The following is a 22,789-nucleotide window of genomic DNA, read 5'->3' as shown; positions in this document are numbered from 1 at the left end:
CCTCAGTGCAGCCTGCCCTCAGTGCAGCCCTCCCACAGTGCAGCCTTCCCTCAGTGCAGCCTTCACTCAGTGCAGCATTCCCTCAGTGCAGCCTGCCCTCAGTGCAGCCTTCCCTCAGTGCAGCCTGTCCTCAGTGCAGCATTGCCAACAGTGCAGCCTTCCCTCAGTGCAGCATTGCCAACAGTGCAGCCTGTCCTCAGTGCAGCCTGCCCTCAGTGCAGCCCTCCCTCAGTGCAGCCTGCCCTCAGTGCAGCCCTCCCTCAGTGCAGCCTTCCCTCAGTGCAGCCTTCCCTCAGTGCAGCCTTCCCTCAGTGCAGCCCTCCCTCAGTGCAGCCTGCCCTCAGTGCAGCCTTCCCTCAGTGCATCATTCCCTCAGTGCAGCCTGCCCTCAGTGCAGCCTTCCCTCAGTGCAGCCTTCCCTCAGTGCAGCCTGCCCTCAGTGCAGCCTTCCCTCAGTGCAGCATTCCCTCAGTGCAGCCTGCCCTCAGTGCAGCCTTCCCTCAGTGCAGCCTTCCCTCAGTGCAGCCTGTCCTCAGTGCAGCCCTCCTTCAGTGCAGCCTTCCCCTCAGTGCAGCCTTCCCTCAGTGCAGCATTGCCAACCGTGCAGCCTTCCCTCAGTGCAGCCCTCCCTCAGTGCAGCATTGCCCTCAGTGCAGCCTTCCCTCAGTGCAGCCTGCCCTCAGTGCAGCATTGCCCTCAGTGCAGCCTTCCCTCAGTGCAGCATTGCCAACCGTGCAGCCTGCCCTCAGTGCAGCCTTCCCTCAGTGCAGCCTATCCTCAGTGCAGCCTTCCCTCAGTGCAGCCTTCCCTCAGTGCAGCATTCCCTCAGTGCAGCCTGCCCTCAGTGCAGCCCTCCCTCAGTGCAGCCCGCCCTCAGTGCAGCATTGCCAACAGTGCGGCCTGCCCTCAGTGCAGCCTGCCCCCAGTGCAGCTTGCCCTCAGTGCAGCCTTCCCTCAGTGCAGCATTGCCCTCAGTGCAGCATGCCCTCAGTGCAGCATTGCCCTCAGTGCAACCTTCCCTCAGTGCAGCTCTCCCTCGGTGCAGCCTGCCCTCAGTGCAGCCCTCCCTCAGTGCAGCCTTCCCTCAGTGCAGCCTGCCCTCAGTGCAGCCTTCCCCTCAGTGCAGCCTGCCCTCAGTGCAGCCTTCCCTCAGTGCAGCCCACCCTCAGTGCAGCCTTCCCTCAGTGCAGCCTTCCCACCGTGCAACCTTCCCTCCGTGCAGCCCTCCCTCAGTGCAGCATTCCCTCAGTGCAGCCTGCCCTCAGTGCAGCCTGCCTTCAGTGCAGCCTTCCCTCAGTGCAGCCTGCCCTCAGTGCAGCCTTCCCTCAGTGCAGCCTGTCTTCAGTGCAGCATTGCCAACAGTGCAGCCTTCCCTCAGTGCAGCATTGCCAACAGTGCAGCCTTCCCTCAGTGCAGCATTGCCCTCAGTGCAGCCTTCCCTCAGTGCAGCTTTGCCCTCAGTGCAGCCTTCCCTCAGTGCAGCCTGCCCTCAGTGCAGCCTGCCTTCAGTGCAGCATTGCCAACAGTGCAGCCTTCCCTCAGTGCAGCATTGCCCTCAGTGCAGCCTTCCCTCAGTGCAGCTTTGCCCTCAGTGCAGCCTTCCCTCAGTGCAGCCTGCCCTCAGTGCAGCCTGCCTTCAGTGCAGCATTGCCAACAGTGCAGCCTTCCCTCAGTGCAGCATTGCCCTCAGTGCAGCCTTCCCTCAGTGCAGCCTGCCCTCAGTGCAGCCTGCCTTCAGTGCAGCATTGCCAACAGTGCAGCCTTCCCTCAGTGCAGCATTGCCAACAGTGCAGCCTTCCCTCAGTGCAGCATTGCCCTCAGTGCAGCCTGCCTTCAGTGCAGCATTGCCAACAGTGCAGCCTTCCCTCAGTGCAGCATTGCCCTCAGTGCAGCCTGCCTTCAGTGCAATGCTGGAAGTGCCTGTAGAAAATATTCTGGAGTTGGATTTCATCCCACAAAGCTCTGGCTCAGCTGAGAGTTCCTGCCAACTGACCCTCAGCAGACACCCACTACCTTCCATTCAAGGAAATATTCAGCTTCTGAATGCTTTCTCTGAAGCACTTTATTGCTTCTTTTATTCCTCTCTCAACCCACTAGGTTTGTACTTGCCCTTACACTGTGAGAAAGTCTTTCCTTTTAGCTTGATTCTTTCTCTTATCTCCTTTGTTGATTATCCTGACGTAATGACACAAGTGGAACCTTTTCCCTTGTCAGGGTATTCACTGGCTTGGATTGTATCACACAATTTATTGAATACTTCCCACTCTTTGGGCAGGGTTTTCAATATTGTCCTTGAACTGGAGAAGTTTGCATGATTATATACATAGAACATAGAACCGATTGGGGAGAAAGAGCAGGCGATTGGGACTAATTGGATAGTTTGTTCGAAGGACTGACGTAAAGGGCTGAATGGTCTGCTTCTGAGTCACATTATGATACTCTGGGTGGAAGTTTCCAAACATTGCGCAGCGTGCAGTGAGACAAGCAGTCTGAATCTCGCTGGTTTGATAGCTGCCTTTTCTAACGGCACTCTGTGCAATTTCAAAGTGTTGGCAAGGATCACACTGCTGGGGCCTGGCGCCTAGACCCCTCGGTAAAGCAGCGATTCAAAGATCGAGGCGCCCTTATTCAATCTCATCTCAAAGTGAAGTTAAAGGCCTCACCCTGCCTCCCCCCCCCCCCCCCCCCCCACCACCAAAGGGAACACAACCAACCCTCCAACGCAGCAGGACAATTCCCCCCCCTCATCTGACCACCACTCAGTGGTCGGCTCCCCCCCCCCCCCCCCCCCCTCCTCTCACACCAGAGGTGCATCACGGTGACACAACTCCCCCTCGTCATCCTCACAGGCCTGGGGACACCTCTCCATTCTAAATGTCCGCCCCCACCACCATACATGCACAACCACTACCCCCGCCACCATCACCCCACATCATGGGAACCCCACCAATGGGGTTCTGTCGAGGCCCTCAGTGCCACCTGTCCCCTGGCACTGCCTACTTGGCGATGCCAGGTTGGTACTGCCAGAGTTGGAATGTCAGGGAGCTGTGCTAGGGCCCTTCCTGGCCATGTCCCTCACCACCCGGGGGCTATACTCACCTCCGAGGCCCCCCAGCATGGTCATGACGACTGGTTTCCTCCACACCGGCTGAGGAGAACATCTGGCAACCCCAGAAGCAGCAAAGCCCACACTGGTTTTGAATATTAACATACATTCAAATTCATGATAATCAGGTTCACGCCCTGATTACATCATCGGCGGAGGGATGGGAGGACGGGAAAGATCTCAAAGTGTGATCTCACCACCGCAAATCCCGTTTTGGCCTTCGCGCCATTAACGGCCATAACAAGGTTGCTGGCTGTGGCAAGCGGGCTCAGAAAATCACAGCCTCTGTCCCTTTTTTCCAATTTTCTTGTCCTTCCAAAAGATCCGATATCCTGGAATATTTATCAACCAATTATACTCAGTGTGTAGCCAGGTTTCTGCAATAGTATCTATTCTTTAAGCTAGATTTGTTTCTTTCTTATGATGCATGCACTTAAGAACAGAATACTTACCTGTGTAGTCTTCCTCATGCTTTATATATTCTGATTTTGTCCAATCACACTTTTAGCTTCTGATGCTGTACAGGCAATTTAATATATTTCTATTTTTCATTATTCCTGCTTTTCTCAACAGTTTTTTTGTTAACCTGGTCCACTCAGAATATTTGAATTATCTTTGAACCTGGATGTACGCTGACCTATGCTCTCTCCCCTCCTCCTTTCATTGTCTTTATAAATTTGTATCTTCATTTAGACTTTCCTTTATTGCTTTAGAGACGGAGAAGAGGAGACGCGAGGTGGAAAATAAAGACCTTTGTGATGGGAGCTGGGGAGAGATGGAGGCGAAGGATAGTTGCCATGTTCTCCAAGCAGAAATTGGAATTTTAAAAACCAGGGTTGGAGATCCAGTCAAAACAGATTCTTCCCTCACTGCCAGAGGCAAATTAACCAGCCATTGGCAAATGTAGAGGATACATCTTTCATTTTGAATATTGTCCGGTGTACTTAGGAAGGAATGGCAAAATGTGTATTTTATATCATGCCCTTCACAGCCTGAGGGCATTCCAAAGCACATTCATGACACCGTTTTTGAAGTGTAGTCGCTGTTTTAATGTGGGTTACACAGCAGCCAAATTATACACAGCAAGATCCCACAAACAACAATGTCATAATAATAATAATCGCTTATTGTCACAAGTAGGTTTCAATGAAGTTGCTGTGAAAAGCCCCTAGTCGCCACATTCTGGCACCTGTTTGGGGAGGCTGGTACGGGAATTGAACCCGCGCTGCTGTCTTGTTCTGCATTACTAGCCAGCTGTTTAGCCCACTGTGCTAAACCAGCCCCAAGTGGTCAATAGCCTGGCAATCTGTGTTACGTGTTGGTACAAGGATGAATATTGACCAGGACATTGGAGAAAACTCAACTGGTCCTCTTCGAAATAATTGTCCATGGGATCTGGTGCATCCTCCTAACAATGAAGCAAAATCTGGACAATATTCTATCTTGGGTTGATAGGTGGCAACTAACACTCGCGCCACAAAAGCACCAGGCAGTCATCATCTCCACAAGAAAAAATCTAACCATCTCCCCTGATATTAAATGGCATGACCATCACTGGATCCCCCAAAGCCTGTCCACCATCCATGAGGCACAAGTCAGGAGTGTGACTTGCCTTAATGAGTGTAACTCCATAAACTCTAAAGGAACTCGACATTATCCAGGTCAAAGCAGTCCTTCCACCCCTTCCACCACTGTAAACATTCATTTGTTCCACCCGTGGTGCAGAGTGTGCACCATGTACAAGATGCAGTGGAGCAACTTGCATCTTTCCAACATCTTCCAAAATTGCTACCTCTATAATCTAGAAAGACAAGGGCAGCAGACACATGGGAACACCACCACCTGCAAGCTCCCCTCCAAGGCACTCACCATCCTGACTTGAAACTACGACAGGAATTCTCCGGCCGTTCGCTGTCGGCGGATCCTCTGGTCCTGCCGACAGTGCACCCCCGCCTGCGGGCTTCCTGAGGGAATGGGGTGGCTTCAATGGGAAATCCCACTGACAAGCAGCAGGGTGGAGGATCCCACCACCAGCCCTGCCAAACTTCTCCATCCTTGCTCAGAGCAGTTGGGGTGGGGGGGGGGGCAGACTCACAACGGAGAATCCTGGTCTATATCACTGTCGCTGGGTCAATGTCCAGGAATTCCCTTCCTAAGAGCACTGAGGGTGTGCCTACACCATGTGAGCTTAGAAACAATTTAAAAAGAAGGATATAGGATAGAAGAATAAACTAAAATGCATGGGGAACAGCCCGATATGAAGGTATGTGTACTTAGATGTATAACAAGAAATTCTTCTCAGATTAGAGTGTGCAGTGCATTCCACACCACAGAAAGAATATTGAGGCTTTGAAGGAATTAACTACACACCACAGTTTAGTTAAGAGGATGTCTGGCATGAGGACATACACACTTGAAGAAAAAAATGTTCTTTCTCTGTTCGCACAATGTGGGTTACAAGGTGGTATAATCGGAATTTCTAATGTTAGAAAGGGCTGGTGTAAGGATTATTTCCAGTACTTAAGGACTTCAAAACAAATGGTCAAAGTCCAAGATTAAATTTGAAGAAGGCAGGCAAAGCTTCTTTACACATAGAATTCAGTTGTGTTAGCCAGCTAGTGTGGATATAAGCTCTGGAAACCGCTCTGTGGATACAAGTGATAATTGGCTGTCTTCTTTAAACTAGTGGCATATCCTTTCCCTCCAGAAATAAATTACTTTTGAAATGTATTCATTGCCTGTACTTACATCCTGTTTTCTGGACAGGGCTTTGATGGTTAAAGTAACACACACCAATACGTCAACCAGCATGTAGAGCAAAATATCAATCCTAGAATTATTTAACAAAGTGAAGTCTGGTGGGATTAGAGGATCGGTGGTAGCGTGGATACCACATTGTCTAAGGGACAGAGAGCAGACTTGAGGGATACATGCAGTGATGTTCCCAGGAGTATGTATACCTGCTCTTTCTCATATACATTCATGGCCTTACCTTTGGTATAGAGGGCACAATTTCAAAACTCGCAGAAGAAATGAAATTTATGAATATAGTATGAGCAGCACATGGCATAGTGGTTAGCACTGCTGCCTCACTGCCCAAGGGTCCCGGGTTCAATTCGGCCTTGGGTGACTGTCTGTGGAGTTTGCACTTTCTCCCCATGTCTGTGTGGGTTTCCTCCGGATGCTCCGGTTTCCTCCCACAGCCAAGTCACGATTGGGTCTGCTTCTGCCGCCCTTTCAGACAATGTATTCCAGATCGCAATTTGCTGCGTAAAATAATTGATTCTTCATGGCCGCCTCTGATTCCTTTGTCAATCAGCTTAAATCTGTTATGGTTGCTTACTGACCCTTCTGCCATTTGTAGAAGCTTCTCCTTATTTACCCCATCAACACAGCTCATGATATTCAATTCCTCGATTAGGTTTCCCTTTAACTTTCTCTGCTCTAAGAAGAGCACATGCAATTTCTTTATTCTTTGGATGGCACGGTGGCACAGTGGTTAGCACTGCTGACTCACAGCGCCAGGGACCCAGGTTTGATTCTGACCTCTTGTGACTGTCTGTTTGGAGTTTGCATTTTCTTCCTGTGTCTGTCATAATATCCACTCATGTATATAATGAGATGCAGACAGGCAGTGATTGACACATAGGATGACCAGTAAGCCCACAACACAGTACAGCCAATCACCAGACAGGACACGACCACTATAAAGCCAGAGGGGACTAGGTTTCCCACTCTCTCGGGACCCAGCTACTGAGACAGTCAGAGTCCACGAGCTAGCAAGTGCAAACACCATGCGGTAGCTAGTAAGTCTGGTCAGGCTACTACTAGGTCTCCAGTCAGTTCAGTATAGTGTCGACCCACAGCTGAATATGTATAGCAGTTCTATAGTTGAATAAAACAGTGTTGGATCTTCTCCAGTGTTAGACGTCTATTTCTAACTTCCCTGTATCGAGTGCAGTCCACATCGAACCAACCTGCCTAACACATCAGTGTCTGTGTGGGTTTCCTCCGGTTTCCTCCCAAAGTCCAAAGATGTGCAGGTTCAGGTGAATTGCCCCTTAGTGTGTAGGGATGCGCAGGTTAGGTGGGGTTAGAGCGGGGTAGTGGACCTGGGTCGGGTGCTCTTTTAGAGGGTCAGTGCAGAATTGATGGGCTGAATGACCTTCTGTTCAGTAGGGATTCTATAGCGAACAATGAGGAGGGCAGTCACAGATGTTAGGATGACATAGACTGGTGCAAAGGGCAGGTAGAAGCACATGAACTTTAACGCAGAAGTGTGAAGAGATACATGTTGGTTGGAAGAATGAGAGGAGTCAAGGGTGCAATAAAGGGTGCAATACTAAACTGGCTGCAGGAGCCGAGATTCCTAGGGGTGTACATTTACAAACATTTGAAGATGGCAGAACAAGTTCAGAAGGCTGATTTAAAAAATACAGATGGGACCCCTGACTTCTGCCACACGTGCCGGTTTAATACTTTGGGCTGGAAGATAATGAGGATGTTGCAGAAAGAATTACCAGAGAGGTGGCTGCATCAGTGGGGGTCTTAGCATATGGAATCTCAAGCATGCAGATGGTATCACACTCATACATGAACAAAGGATGAACTATGCTTCAATGTCCAGAACTGTGTGCTAAAAAGGTTGGGGCAATAAAGCTTGGGGTAGCCGCTGCAGGGTGCAATGGGGAAAAGTCACTGTCTAAGATCTTTCAGCACACCGAGGGCCTAGAAACTGGGTGGATCCTCTTGGCTGTATGTCTGGCAAGCCAATGCATATTGTTCTGTAGATAGGTCATATGGACTCGAAACGTCAACTCTGTTTCTCTCCCCACAGGTGCTGCCAGACCTGCTGTGTTTCTCCAGCGTTTTCTGTTTTTATTCTCAATATCAACGACACTGAAATTGTATTGAAGGACCTCAGACAGGTAACATGCTGAAAGAAAATCAAGTTGAATATCCTACTGCATTGTCAAAGGCTTACAAGAGGAAATATGTTGTTATGTACTTTTATATAGTTCATGAATAAAGTTTATTTTTGGAAAAATGTTTTTAAAAAAAGAGTTTGTGATAATGGCAGGTCACTTCAAAAGACACAATGCTTCTTTAGAACTGAAAACAGCACAAAAACCAGCATTCTAAATGGCAATGAGAAAGTCAACATTGGAAGCACTGAGATAGAATCATAGAATCATAGAATTTACAGTGCAGAAGGAGGCCATTCAGCCCATCGAGTCTGCACCGGCTCTTGGAAAGAGCACCCTACCCAAGGTCAACAACTCCACCCTATCCCCATAACCCAGTAACCCCATCCAACACTAAGGGCAATTTTGGACACTAAGGGCAATTTATCATGGCCAATCCACCTAACCGGCACATCTTTGGACTGTGGGAGGAAACCGGAGCACCCGGAGGAAACCCACGCACACACGGGGAGGATGTGCAGACTCCGCACAGACAGTGACCCAAGCCGGAATCGAACCTGGGACCCTGGAGCTGTGAAGCAATTGTGCTATCCACAATGCTACTGTGGAGCCAATGGGAAAATTCCTGTACCTTGGTTCAATAATAAGCACCAATAATAAGCACCAAAATTACATCCAGGAATGAAATCCAGGTTAGATTGGCGACAGCAAGAGGTGTGACGAGAGAGTGAGTAGTGTCTGGAAATGCAAAAGCATCAGCACGAAGCTGTAAAACTATCCTGTGCAGTTACTGGTGTGGAGTATTGAAGTCGACGGATGTGAGATTTGGACTCGGAACAAGGAGGATGGGGAGGAGGATAACAGCTTTTGAAATCTGGGAATGGTGAAAGATTCCAGAGCCAGCTGGATGGACAGAAAGACAAAGGAGTGCATTAGATCGACAGTATTTGAGGAATGGAAAGAGTTGCTAAGTACAGTTCGCGAGAGAAAGGCAGCCAACTGTAGACATTGGAAACAAAGATCCGACAACAACTGAAGGAGAAATTGAGGATAAAAACACAAGAGGAAGAAGAAGAATCAAACGGGTGGATAATATTGAGACCTGGAATGCAGTCTGTGAAGGAAACCGGAGAAAAAGCAAAATGTGTGAATTGGGAGTAGGCCCCTCAGCCATTTGAGCCTGTTCACCATTCAAAACAAATATAAACTAAGGAACGCTGGAATTACCTCTCCAAGCCTTCCTGCTTCTCTACCTCACTCTCATCCTTGACGATGCAGTTTAGAAACTACCTCTATAACCTAGTCTTTTATATAGTTCATGAATAAAGTATATTTACACCTGGCTAAATATCTCTTTACATGGCTCTGTGTCAAATTCTGTTCAGTAAGGTTTCTGTGAAGCACCTTGGGAGGTATGAGCATGCAAAGGTGCAAGTTGGTGTTTAACTATAGCAGCTACAGTAACTTCAATGGCTCGGCAACCATCTCTGTCTTGATACAATGGACACCATGGGCGGGACTCTCCGTTCCCCGGCTGCTTGTATCTCAGCGACACGTCGTTCGCTGGCGATGGAATTCTCTACTCCCATCGCTTGACAATGGGATTTCCCATTGAAAATACCCCATGCCGCCGGGACACTCACGGGGGGGGGGGGGGGGGGGGGGCTGCACTGCTAGCGAGAACAGTGAATCGTGGCGACCGGAATGTTCCGGCCCCTACCTGTATTCCTGCCAGAGGAAAACAAACGTGCACACTGACTCTTGATAAACCTCTTGTGTGGCCTGTGAGGATAAGGGACTTCAGTGAGGATCAGCAAATTGGCCCAGCGCCATGGTACAGGGGCTAGTCAAGTGGGCAGACGAGAAAGGGATGTAGTGGCAGTAGCCGAGAGTGTGAGTCCTGTAGACCAGTCATTTTCAAAGTCGGGGTCAGGACCCATGGGCGTCAGGAGGGTTGCAGAGCCATTCATCACGGCGTTCCCGATCGCGGGAATTAATGTGCAACAGCCGCAGCAGCCGGCTTTTAAAAATAACAGCTGCGACTGGCATTCAAAACGCTGGCTGTGGTGATATGCATCACTGTAAATACACAAGGGGTTAATGTAAATACACGTAGACTAGATAGACACTAGAGGGAGCACCAGAGACATGACACACAGACATTCAACCAATAGGCCAGTAAGATAGGACACGACCAATGGGCATTCACGATACACACAGAGGTGACACTACCACAGGAGGGCATTACACCAACCCATATATAAAGGACACAGCACACATGATGTTCCTCTTTCCAGTGGAGACACTCCGTGAGTACAGACACAGGGTTGATTCAATATTACACCTACCACGTGGATTGCAGCAGACTGGTTTGTCAGTCTGAGTAGCTATAGAAGGATTAACAGTAGAGGTGAATCCGAGTAGGAGAATTATAAATAGTTTAATAAACGTATTGAAGTTATCTCCACGCCTGAACCTTCCTTTGTCAGAGTGAACATCAAGGAAGCAGCTTATGCTACGCCAAGAGCATAACAAGACACCGGCCGTGCTGCACACGTGATCCCATCCATCAGTGCCCAAGCCCGGAGCCCAGTGGGAAAGACCGTCTACTGCTGACGTCAGCGCCATGACTCAGAAAAAGATTTTCCTTTAAATTCAATGCAGTCTTCCTGCCTGAAGCGATGGCAGAGAGCAGGTCACACGCCCTGAGCACTGACGTCACGTGCTCTGGGCGCGATTGCGATTCATCCATTTTGTCAGCAGCAAACAAGCATCTGGAGTGTAAAATTTAAAATGGATCGCATTGTCAAAGGCGTTTACTGTACATGCGGAGTAGAATGCATTGCCGCCGGTGGTCTCCTTCCTTCCCACCCCGGGGAAAAGGCTGGACTGCCTTTCCTCCATGATGTCCAGCAAGGTCTCCAGCTCTGCATCTGCAAACCGGGGTGCTGCTCTTTGTGTACCACATTGTTGGCTGGGATGAGTGCGTGTGGGGAGTGGATCGCTATTTCGCGGCTGCAGCTTGTCAGCCTCTCGAGTGGCAATGGCGGCCCCGGCAAACGGTACACGGCTTTTCATTGGATTCAATTGAGTTCCTGGTGGGAGTCATTTATTTTATTTTTTTAAATTTAGATTACCCAATTATTTTTTCCAATTAAGGGGCAATTTAGCGTGGCCAATCCACCTACTCTGCACATTTTTGGGTTGTGGGGGCGAAACCCACGCAGACACGGGGAGAATGTGCAAACTCCACACAGACAGTGACCCAGAGCCGGGATCGAACCTGGGACCTCAGCGCCGTGAGGCGGTTGCGCTAACCACTAGGCCACCGTGCTGCCCTCTGGGAGTCGTTTATAAGCTGCACTCTGCAATAATATGAGGAAACTCCACCCACAGATTCTGCAAAGGATATAGATAGATTATGGGAGAAGGCACAAATTTTGCAAGTGGAGTATAATGAGGAAAAATGTGAGTTTGTCCACTTTTGTGGGGAGAAAATTATTGAAATGAAGAGAGGCTGCAGAATGTTGTGGTACAGAGGGATCTGGGTGTCCTTGGATATGAATCATAAAAGGTTAGTTTGCAGGGACGATAGTGAATGGTTGGTTTTAATTGTAAGGGGGATGGAACACAAAAGTAGGGATATCTAGCTCAAACTACACAGGGTACTAGTGGGACCACACCATGTATCATGTTATGAACACTGCACACAGATTTGGTCTTATTGAGGGAGGTGTATATTCTTGCATTAGGAGTTCTTGTGACACAGTGGGTTATGTGCCTACCTCTGGGCCAGAAGCTCCAAGGTTTAAGTCCCACTTCAGAACTTGATGGCCAAGGAAGGAGCATTCATAACAGTATCGGTCTCAATTCCTTCCAATATATACCAATGGAAGAGATTCCTGGTCAGCCATGTGACAGAAAGGAAGTTGGAGCCTATTCATAGCCCCAGATTACAACATGCTGCAACTCTGACTCCTTGGGTGACCAGTTGGTGCAGTTGGTTGGACAGTCTATGTGGATCAGATTGGTGCCAACAGCACAGAGGTCAAATTCCCCCATTCAGCTGGGGTGGAGTTGGGACCTCCTTTCTTATGTTCTACCGGTGGTGGAGACTGCTGTGCTGTGGGTCAGAGAATTCAGGTACTTGGAGTCAGTTCACTAGGTTTGTGGAGAATCATAGAAGAATCGTAGAATCCCTACAGTGCAGAAGGAAGCCATTCGGCCCATCGTGTCTGCACCGACCCTGCAAAAAAGCACCACAACCTAGGCCCACTCCCCCATTTTATCTCTGTACTCCACCTATTCTGAAAAGCTTTTGTCAGTGAAGGGCTATTTATCATGGCCAATCCATTTAACCTGCACATCTTTGTACTGTGGGAGGAAGCCAGAGAACCTGGAGGAAATCCACGCAGACACGGGGAGAACGCGCAAACTCTGTGGGAGGAAATCGGAGAACTCGGAGGAAATCCACGCAGACACGGGGAGAATGTGCAAACGCCACACAGACAGTGACCCAAGATCAGAATCGAACCTGGGTCCCTGGTGCTGTGAGACAGCAGTGCTAACTGCTGCGCCACCGTGCCATCTAAAGAATAGAGAAACTGCACGTGTTCTCCTTACAGCAGAGAAAGTTAAAGGGATACCTAATAGAGGAATTGAATATCATGAGCTGTGTTGATGAGGTAAATAAGGAGAAGCTGCTACCAATGGCAGAAGGGTCAGTAAGCAACCATAACAGATTTAAGCTGATTGACAAAGGAATCAGAGGCGGCCATGACGAATCAATTATTTTATGCAGCAAGTTGTGATCTGGAGTGCATTGTCTGAAAGGGCGGCAGAAGCAGACCCAATCGTGACTTTCAAAAGAGGCTGTGGGAAAAGCTTTACAGGGCTGTGTGGTAAAGAGTTAATTGAATAACTCTACATAAGAACTGACATAGGCATGTGTTCAACGGGCCGAATGGCCTCCATTTGCGCTTTATTTTTCTATGATTCTTTTAAATTCAGCACCAGAAGGATAACTCAGTGTGCAGTTCCTGTTCGTCACTGTATAATTGTAATGTGTGGCTGCGTGATCTTGCTATTTACTGACTCGGCATGGTTCTGAGGTAAAACTGCACAGAGTTTCCTGTTTCTTTTTCAAAGGAAGGATTAATCACTGCGTAACAGTGCAATGTTCCTATTTATTAAGCAGTTTGATGTGATGTCCTTGTTTATTCAGTAGGAATCAGGATTATTATTTGTGATATTGTACTGTGTGCTGAACTAATAAAATAAAGTGATGCTGACTTGAATGGGGGAAACTATTTATCTTGGGAAAATGAGCACAGCCTCATGACATTGTATATCTACCGTGCCCTGAGGTAGATTAAGTCAATTTGCGGGAGATAATACACGATCGCGGGCCCATGGCACCCTTGGCACGGCCGTGGTGCGGCCGTTCCAATCGGTGCCATGGTTCCCCAGAACGGCAATTTGCGGCCGTTTTCACGAACGGTGAGAGCAGGTGTGTTGGTGTTCGTGAAAACAGCCGTAAAGGCCTGGGAACTCGGCCCATCGGATAGGGGAGATTCGTGTCGGGGGGCAGCCGTGGGGGGCGGGGGGGGGGGAGAATAGCGGGAGGTCGGGAAAAATGTCAGGAAGTCCCTCCCGCTATTCTCCGACCCGTCGTGGGGGGCGGAGAATCGCACCCGAAGTGTTACGGTGGGAAGGAGTGAATCACAGATGCATTAGTAGTATAACAGATTGTTAACAATAGTCACATTAAGGCAACATTCAAAAGTTGGCAGAGCTATTCAAGCAAAGGGAATGGTACCTGGATATACTCTGTGTGTTACGCTGTTAAATATCTTCTCACGTACCTTATCCATAGAAGTACAAGAGTTTCATTAACAAGAGCAACTGGTGCTTTCAAAAAACAGCCCAATATATGCATTGCTTACCTAACACTTGTGTGCTCCCCATCAAAATCAAAATCTACTGGAGTGTGACAACTGTTATAAGCTGTGTGGAGACAGGGGATAGTCTGGGGATAACGCTTTGTCTGAAAGGGGATGGGAGCAGGTTCAGCAAAAGACATAAAAAATGGGAGATATTTATACTGTGGAGTGAGGGAATGAAAGATGAATCATAGCCACAGAAACCTAGGGAAAAGAGTGTTAATAGCCACAGAAACTAATGGAAAAGAGTGCTGATGGCAGTCCCCAGAGAGAATAAATGGTGTGAACAGCCAAACAGCAGAGAAACTAAAATCAAAGGGTAAACTGTGACAGATGTTGGGGGGGGGGGGGAAGCAAAGAGGAGAAAAGGTAAGATGGGGGGGCGGAATTTATATATAAATAAAGACGAGAAAGAAAGAACAGGAAAAAATTAGTTAAAGTGTGTTGGGAAGAGGTTGAAGGAGATAAATTCCTGATCTTAGGGACCCGGGCAGCTGAAGGCACAGCTGCTAATGATGGAACGAATAAAATTGCGGATGATCAAGAGGGTAGAATTAGAGGAGTGCAGATATCGCATGGTGTTGTGGGGCCAGAAAAGATTGCAAAGATAGGGAAGAACATGAGGATATGGAAGGATTGGAAAGCAAGCACGAGACATTAACAATGTGGGGAAAGAATGCAAAGTAGCCATTGGGCAGTAAAAATAATGTAATCTGGTTTTAAAGTGGAGGAAAAATGCTCAATGCAATTTTGGTTGATTTCAGACAGTCCTCCAATATGTCAATTAAAGTTACATGTTTCTAATGAAATGAAAATCGCTTATTGTCACGAGTAGGCTTCAATGAAGTTACTGTGAAAAGCCCCTAGTCGCCACATTCCGGTGCCTGTCCGGGGAGGCTGGTACGGGAATTGAACCGTGCTGCTGGCCTGCTTGGTCCGCTTTAAAAGCCAGCGATTTAGCCCGGTGAGCTAAACCAGCGGAACCAAAGGAGTTATGGGATAGTGAGACTGAAAAGATGCTTTAGTGAGGCAGGTAACACTGGATAAGTGTCAGAGTAGGGACAGTTTCACCTGAGTACTTGAGACTGCTGCCTGGGGGGGGGGGGGGGGGGCATGCGAAAGTCTTCTGTCCCTCAGTTTTAAGATCCCTCCCTTCTATCGACAGAACATTTATTTCAAAAGTGATTGAAAGAGTACAAATTATGTCAGATTATTGAGAATTAATAAGAGCGATTAGTATTTAATTCTAGATAATCCAACGTCATTTCTACTTTTTCAACAATTTTTAAATAAATGTTCTGTCACATAGAAGGGAGGGATGTTTGAACTGAGGGATATTTAATTTTGTGCACCCCCAGGTAGAAGTTGCAAGCACTCTGAGGTGCTCTGCTCTGACTCCTAACAGAGCACAGAAATCAGTCATTCAGTTTAACTAGACTACACGGATACTTCTATTCCCTACAAGCATTCCCTACTCTCTGCTCTAATCTGCCCCACCAACATATCTTTCTCTTTCCTTCTCCTCACATACTTGTCTGAGTTCCCCTTAAACGCTACTATGTTATTTGCCTTTACCTCACCATGTGGCAGTGATTTCCACATGTTAACCATGTTCCAGAAAAATGGTTTCTCCCGAATTCCTAATTGGGTTTTTATCAGTGATTATCCTATACTTGTAACCTCTAGTTTTGGACTTCCCCAAAGCTTCTTGGCATCTACCCTATTAAACCCTTTCAGAATTTTAAATACCTCTATCTGAGTGGCAGGGTGGCACAGTGGTTAGCACTGCTTCCTCACAGCTCCAGGGACCCAGGTCCGATTTCGACCTTGGGTGACTGTGCGGTGTCTGCATGTTCTCCCCGTGTCTGCGTGGGTTACTTCCGGGTGCTCCGGTTTCCTCCCACAATCCAAAGATGTGCAGGTTAGGTGGATTGGCCATGCTAAAATTGCCCCTTAGGGCAGAATTTGCAGGAACAGTGTTGGAGATTGGGCCTGGGTAGGGTGGTTTTTCGAGTGGTCTGTGCAGACTCGATGGGCCGAATGGCCTCCTTCTGCTCCGTAGGGATGCTATCAGGAACCAGTGAAGATAAAAGCAGACTCTATTTGTCTCCCAATCCTCGGCTATGTCAGTGATGTTTCTACTTGTGAAAAGACAGCACAATTCTCGGTTCGACTGGCTGTTAGATCTTTATTCCATGTACAATCGATAATCCAATGTAAATACGACAGCAATGATCACAGTTGCACCTCAAGCTGTACGATGATAGAAGCTGGCACAGACAGGTCCCAGCGAGACCATTTCTTCCCTAACAGAGTTCCCAAGTCATTGACTATACTGTAGCTGCCTTCTCATATCTTAACACTTGGATACAATACGTGTGATCTGACCACAGGTCCAATGTTGCATTAAAAACGGTCTCTCAGTCTGAACAATAGATTGAATTCTCAAGATGGGGTTATTTTTTTCCTTTCCGAGTTTGTTCAGGAGTATTCATCATATGATCTCTGTGCGCCTCACTCTCCTGCCATTGGCCACCTTGTCTGTCCATCCTGATGATGCGTCGCCTGGTCCCGCCAACCTGATTGGACAATGCTTCACTATCAGTCCAACTGTCTTTATTCCCATGTCTGATCATTTTTGTTCCAATAAATAAGTGTTCAAATATGTTTTTTTTCCCCAAACGCATCACTTCTCTTTTTAAGTACCACAGGATTTCTGTCCCAGGTTTGCAGTGCACCAGAGAGTTGTCTTTCAGTCCTTGAGATGGAGAGCAACCCCTGCGGGTTGGCAGCTTCAAGCCTGGAATGTTGTGTGGACATGGTACATTGACCCAGCGCTAGCTGCAAGAAGTCAGGATTCTCTGATCAACCCCAAGGCTTTACTACCACATTTCCCAAACTCGCTCAGTCAGCCACAAACATCGTTTTTTATTCCACAGTAGGAACCCAAGCATCCAGCAAGTTTAACTCAGAAGTGTTGCTCTCCCTGCCCTTGCATGTTTAATCAGAATTGACTGCCATTTGCGGTTGTCTCTTTTGGCCTGGCTTCTTTAACTTCCTGATGGAACCATCAATTCACTAGACACGTGCTTTAAGATATGAACAGTGGTTTTAATCTACTTACAACAGAGCCAGACTGTTCCGCGTTGAACTCTCGATGAACTGAACGACTGGCTCTGAGCATTGGTATTTATACAGCAGTCCAGGGGGAGGAGTCGTGGGCGGAGCCAAGGGTGGAGCCCTGTTCAAACTCCTAAGCATTCCCAGCGCTACTTCCCCTAGTGGTCGGGCAATGCAACTGCACTTACAAATGCATGGTCTCATGTATATACAATACAGTGTGAATTACAGAGTTATATTCACCACACTTCCATATTTAATTCAATTAACTGAGATGAACTCAGTCACACACAGGGTAGTGGCAACCTGGAACTCACTCCTCCCAAAACCTTAAGGATTATGAGACCAAAGCAGGTTGGTGATGTTAAGATACAGATCAATCAGGATCTAATTAAATGGCAGAACAGGCACTGGGGGTTGAATGCCCTCCTGTTCCTTTGTCCCCGTGTTTTACCTCTTCAATTAAACACAAGTTTCATTTTGCCTCCTTTCTGAAGAATTCAGCTCAGAATTTACTTGAGCAAAATGGAACTAAAACGCCGGGTGGCCCTCCATCCCTTCATGTGCACTTTTCTTTTGTACATTTTGGTTGGCCTGCGCTGTCACACGGCTCTTGGATTGGTGTCCAAAAGTCAACATTCTATTTTTGAGTGAAATGTCAACTGGTTTTCAACATGATTAGACAATTTCTGCCTCTCTGTTACACAACAGGGAAGCAGTAAATTATTTTGTTTCTTTTTTTTAAAAATAATTTTTATTCTAATTTTCACAAAATATCAATAACAGAAAATACTAAGAACAGAACAAACAACCCCCCCCCCCCCCCCCCCTCCGTGTATACAAAACAGAAATAAATTAATGGCCGTCATTAGCAAAGAACAAATATACACGTCCCTTCAGCCCAAAACAAAAAGCCCCCTCCCCCCCCCCACGGGGTTGCTGCTGCTGTTGGCCTTTTTCTACCGTTCTGCCAGGAAATCTAGGAATGGTTGCCACCTCCTGAAGAACCCCTGCACTGATCCCCTTAGGGCAAATGTCACCCTCTCCAATTTTATAAACCCCGCCATATCGTTGATCCAGGCCTCCACGCTTGGGGGCCTCGCATCCTTCCACTGAAGAAGAATCCTCCGCCGGGCTACTAGGGACGCAAAGGCCGGAACACCGGCCTCTTTCGCCTCCTGCACTCCCGGCTCCTCTGCAACTCCAAATATTGCGAGCCCCCAGCCCGGTTTGACCCTGGATCCTGCCACCCTTGACACCGTCCTTGCTACGCCCTTCCAAAATTCCCCCAGTGCTGGGCATGCCCAGAACATATGGGCATGGTTTGCTGGGCTCCCTGAGCACCTAATACACCTGTCCTCGTTCCCTTTGAACCGGCTCATCCTTGTCCCGGCCATGTGAGCCCTATGCAGCACTTTACACTGTATGAGGCTAAGCACAAGAAGAGGAGTTCACCCTTCCTAGGGCGTCCGCCCATGTCCCCTCCTCAATCTCCTCACCTAGCTCCTCCTCCCATTTACCCTTCAGCTCCTCCACCGAGGCCTCGTCTACCTCCTGCATCACTTGGTACATTGATGAGATCCTCCCCTCTCCAACCCACACCCCCGAGAGCACCCTGTCCTGGACCCCCCGTGTCCTCCACCTGCCGCCTGACAAACGCCCTCACCTGCATGTACCTAAAGGTGTTCCCCGGGGGGAGCCCGAACTTCCCTTCCAGCTCACCCAGGCTCGCAAATTTCCCGTCTACAAACAGGTCCCTCGACCTCCTAACACCTGCCCTGTGCCAACTCAGGAACCCGCCATCAATTCTCCCCGGGACAAACCGGTGGTTCCCCCGTATCGGGGACCCCATCGAGGCCCCCACCTCCCCCCTATGACATCTCCATTGCCCCCAAATTTTGAGGGTAGCCGCCACCACCGGGCTCGTGGTATACCTCGTTGGAGGGAGCGGCAGCGATGCCGTCACCAGCGTCTCCAGGCTCGTGCCCACACAGGACGCCATCTCCATCCTCTTCCATGCCGCCCCCTCCCCGTCCATTACCCACTTACGCTCCATCGCTGCGTTGGCAGCCCAATAATACCCACAGAGGTTGGGCAGCGCCAGCCCCCCCTATCCCTGCCCCGCTCCAAGAACACCCTTCTCACCCTCGGGGTCCCGTGCGCCCACACCAACCCCATAATGCTCCTGTTAACCCGCCTGAAAAAGTCCTTCGGGATAAGGATGGGAAGGCACTGGAACAGGAACAGAAATCTCGGGAGCACCGTCACTTTGACTGATTGCACCCTACCCGCCAGGGACAGCGGCAACATGTCCCATCTCTTAAACTCCTCCTCCATTTGCTCCACCAGCCTTGTGAGGTTAAGCTCATGCAAGGACCCCCAGCTCCTGGCCACCTGGACCCCCAAGTACCTGAAGCTCCTCTCCGCCCTTTTTAGTGGGAGCCTACCAATCCCCCCCTCCTGGGCCCGCGGGTGTACAACGAACAGCTTGCTCTTCCCCAAGTTGAGCTTATACCCCGAGAAATCCCCAAATTCCCGGAGAATCCACATCACCTCCGGCATTCCCCCCACCGGGTCCGCCACATACAACAATAGGTCATCCGCATAGAGCGACACTCGGTGCTCCTCCCCACCCCACACCAGCCCCCTCCAGTTCCTCGACTCCCTCAGCGCCATGGCCAGGGGTTCAATTGCCAGTGCAAAAAGCAGGGGGGACAAGGGACACCCCTGCCTCGTCCTTCGGTATAACCGAAAATACTCCGACCTGCTCCTATTCGTGGCCATGCTCGCCATCGGGGCCTCATATAACAGCCCCACACACCTGACAAACCCCTCCCACAAGTACCCCCACTCAACCCTATCAAAGGCCTTCTCCGCGTCCAACGCCACCACTATCTCCGCCTCCCCTTCTATCGCCGGCATAATTCTAACATTCAAAAGCCTCCGTATGTTCGTGTTCAGCTGCCTCCCTTTCACGAACCCCGTTTGATCCTCATGGATAACCTGCGGCACACAGTCCTCTATCCTTGTGGCTAAAATCTTCGGCCAACAGCTTGGCATCTACATTTAACAGCGAGATCGGCCTACATGACCCACACTGCAGGGGGTCCTTGTCCCGCTTAAGGATCACGGAAATCAGCGCCCGAGACATTGTCGGAGGCAGAGCCCCCACTTCCTTGCCTCGTTGAAGGTCCTAACCAACAGGGGGCCCAACAGGTCTGCATACATCTTATAGAATTCGACCGGGAACCCATCCGGCCCCGGCGCCTTCCCCGACTGCATTCTCCCTATCTCTTTGACCAGCTCCTCCAACTCAACCGGCGCCCCCAGTCCCTCCACCTGTCCCTCCTACACCCTCAGGAATCTCAGCCGGTCCAAAAAGCGCCCCATCCCCCCCCCTCCTCCGCTGGGGGTTCGGACTGATACAGTTCCTCATAAAAGTCCCTGAAGACCCCGTTAATGTCTACCCCCCTGCGCACCACATTTCCTCCCCTATCCTTAACTCCACCAATCTCCCTGGCCGCATCCCGCTTACGGAGCTGGTGCGCCAGCATCCTGCTCGCCTTCTCCCCATATTCATACGCCGCTCCCTGTGCCTTCCTCCACTGAGCTTCCGCCTTTCTGGTGGTCAGCAAGTCGAACTCAGCCTGGAGACTACGCCGCTCCTTCAGCAATCCCTCCTCCAGAGCCTCTGCGTATCTCCTGTCCACCCTCACCATCTCCCCCACCAGTCTCTCCCTCTCTCTCTGCTCTCTCCTCTCCCTGTGGGCTCGAATGGAGATCAACTCTCCCCGAACCACCGCCTTCAGCGCCTCCCACTCGGACCTCCCCATTGTCATTGGCCTCCAGGTACCTCTCGATACATCCTCGAACCCGCCCGCCCACCTCCTCGTCCGCCATTAGCCCCACCTCCAAGCGCCAAAGCGGGCGCTGGTCTCTCTCCTCCCCCAGCTTGAGGTCCACCCAGTGTGGGGCATGGTCCGAAATGGCTATCGCCGAATACTCAGCATCCTCCACCCTCGCAATCAGCGCCCTATTCATAATTTAAAAAATCAATCCGGGAATAGGCCTTATGCACATGGGAGAAGTATGAAAATTCCCTGGCCCTCGGCCTCGCAAACCTCCATGGATCAACCCCTCCCTTCCATAAACCCCCTCAACACCACTGGCCTCCTACCCGTCCTGGATCTGGATCGATTCAGTGGTGGATCCAGCACCGTGTTGAAATCCCCCCCCCCCCCATTATCAAGCCCCCCGCCTCCAAATCTGGAATCCAACCCAACATGCGCCGCATGAAACCCGCATCGTCCCAATTCGGGGCGTATACATTGACCAGCACCACCCGCTCCCCTTGCAGCTTGCCGCTTGCCATCACATACCTCCCGCCGCTGTCTGCCACCACATTCGACGCCTCAAACGACACCCTCTTCCCCACCAGGATCCCCACCCCCCGATTTTTTGCATCCAGCCCCCAATGAAACACTTGGCCTACCCATCCCTTCCGCAATCTAACCTGATCCGCCACCTTCAGGTGCGTCTCCTGAAGCATGGCCACATCCGCCTTCAGCCCCTTCAGGTGCGCAAACACGCGGGCCCGTTTGACCGGCCCATTCAGTCCCCTCACAATCCAGGTTATCAGCCGGATCAGGGGGCTACCTGCCCCCCTCCCCCATCGACTAGCCTCAGTCCGCCACGTGCCTACGCCCCCCCGCTGAGCCCGTGCCCCACGGCGACAGACCCCCATCCCGACCCCCTCTACATGCTCCAGCTCCTTCACGGCCATTCCAGTAGCAACCTGGTACCCCCCCTTATTCCGCCCCCCCTCCACCCCCCCAAGCCTTCCCACCACATCCCCCCCCCCCCCCCCCCCCCCAGCTAGGGAACCCCTAGCTGCGTAACCCCTTCCATTGTACTTCCGTCAGTCAGCCGACTCCTGTTGACCCCGGCTGCTCCCGCCACCCCAATGACCCTCCCCAGTGCAACACAACCACCACGCTCCCCCCCCCCCCCACCCCCCGTGCTGGCCCAGCCCACTGCTCCTCCAGCGCGGGAGAGAAGCCCGCGCTTCCATCCCAAGCCCCGCCCCCCGACCCAACACGCGGGAAAAGACGGGCACATGACCCATCAGGACCGCAAACCACTCCCTAACTCTCAACCAGTGAAAAAAAAACAGACGTGACAAAACGCCCAAGTAAACAGGTAACAGTCCCAAAAAAGCGAAAAAGCAGAACAGCAAAAAGACATCAAATAGAACTGATAAAAGCGAAAGGATACCAAGGAGGACAAAGCCTCCGGGCTGTGTACACCGTTCCCCAGCCCCCAGTCCTCAGTTCAAGTCCAGCTTCTCTGCCTGGACGAAAGCCCAGGCCTCCTCCGGAGAGTCAAAGTAGAGCTGGCGGTCTTTATAAGTGACCCAGAGGCGTGCCGGCTGTAACAGGCCAAACTTGACTCCCTTCTTGTGGAGCACTGCCTTCGTCCGATTAAAACCAGCCATTCTCTTTGCCACCTCCGCATTCCAGTCCTGGTAGATCCTGATCTCCGCTTTCTCCCACTTACTACTCCTCTCCTTCTTCGCCCATCTCAGCACACACTCACGGTCGACAAAGCGGTGAAAACGGACCAGCACCGCCCGAGGCGGCTCGTTTGGCCTGGGTTTCCTCAGCAGCACCCGATGGGCACCCTCCAGCTCCAAGGGT

This window comes from Scyliorhinus canicula, chromosome 2, assembly GCF_902713615.1.
Source record: "Scyliorhinus canicula chromosome 2, sScyCan1.1, whole genome shotgun sequence".
Classification (NCBI taxonomy): domain Eukaryota; kingdom Metazoa; phylum Chordata; class Chondrichthyes; order Carcharhiniformes; family Scyliorhinidae; genus Scyliorhinus; species Scyliorhinus canicula.
Note: the sequence above shows the minus strand (reverse complement) of the source record.